The sequence below is a fragment of the Galeopterus variegatus genome, unplaced genomic scaffold (assembly GCF_000696425.1).
Source record: "Galeopterus variegatus unplaced genomic scaffold, G_variegatus-3.0.2 Scaffold48, whole genome shotgun sequence".
Lineage (NCBI taxonomy): Eukaryota > Metazoa > Chordata > Mammalia > Dermoptera > Cynocephalidae > Galeopterus > Galeopterus variegatus.
In genome coordinates, this window is record NW_007726159.1 from 292453 (window position 1) to 294089 (window position 1637).

Here is a 1637-nt window from a genome sequence, read left to right on the forward strand (position 1 = left end):
TGTGGATGTTATTCAAAAACTTCCTAATCTATACATTAGTTGTGAGGGTTAATGGAGTATCATTATGTACAGAGAAAGGCATGTCTATTGGCAAAAAGAGTTGATGAAGTCAAATAGATAAGAAGCTAAGTATGTCTCTGAGTGATTGAGCCTGTCAAAAATAGCCTACCTGGATTAAAAGAGACTGTGACTCCTTGGCTCCATGGAGAAACTTCCATAGGTGAAAAAAGTGAGCTGAGAATGCACCCAGGGTCCCAATGACAGCATGATCTCTAATGTTCTTTTCAGATGTAGCCAAGGAGGGTAATGTAAAAAGAAGACTTCTCAGCAGTCAAAGCTACAGCCCATTGCTTTGGAATGAATGAACCCCCAAAACTTAATCCTCAATGTAACTATGGAGGGTGAGAAATCCTATTATGGTAATTGAAAGGTGGGGCTTTAAAGAGGTGATTAAGTTGATGGTTTAATGGTGGTCATGGGCATGGTTCTGAGGGCTTTAGAAGGAGATCATATGAAGAGCTGTCCCTTTCTCTGCTCTGCCATTTTCTGCCATGTGAGTCCCCTGCATTGCTGTAAAGCCACTTCCAAAGAAGACCCCTCACCAGATGTGTTCCCTGGACTTTGGACTGTGAGCAATAAATTTTGTTTTCTTACAAATTATTCAGTTCCATATATTTTGTTATAAGCAACAGAAACGGACTAATGCACCCATGAAAGATAATGAACTGCTGAACTATTCCCAGTGGGTGGAATCAGAGAATTATCAAGGAACATTCCCCACCCTCAGGTTAGAGGCCCCTTCCAACAACTTCCCAGTGGGATTTTTGACTTTTATGGACCGGTAACTGCTGTATGTCCCATTCTTTGCTCTTCTGGATGTGAATACTTATTGCAGTTATTCTACTCAGCTGCTGTATATATATTAGATGTATATGGGATAGATAAGTTGCTCATAGAGGGTCAGACCAATGCAAAGATCACCAAGAAGCCTGGTGCCGTGACTAGTAGGCTTTTCTCCCATGGGAAGTAGGTAAGTGTGTTCTCTATGTGGAAGTTGAAGAGAAGTGAATATTTGTGATATTTGGTGTTCTTTCCTGGAAGCAGATTACACTTTCCCAACCCACTGATGTCAGGTTTATTCATGGGACCTGTCCTGGCCAATGACAGAAGTGACATGAACAGAGGCACAGCTGACCCTGATGAACACAAAGCACAAGAAATAAACATTGAAGTCATTTGCTACAGCAGCATAACCTAGCCTATTCTGACTGATATGATATATATTCATTAATTTATTTATTCGACATTTATTAAATTATTACCATATGCCAAGCACTTGAGGTGCAAAGTTGTTGTCAGGGGAAAGAGTAATTGCAGGAAAGCAAAGGAGCAACGAGGTATACACAAATCGAGTGCAGAATACATGCTTAGAATCCAGGATAAGGAACCAGAAAAGTGCATATCTATAGCTTGGGATTAATCAACTGTATATATTTGTGTGTGTACATATTTTTCATATGTAGTATATATAACTAGATGTATCAGAAATTCACTCTTTTTTTTTTCTTTTTGTCTTTTTTCATGACCGGTAAAAGGATCGCAACCCTCAGTGTCGCGCCCGTACCGCAACTGGCAAC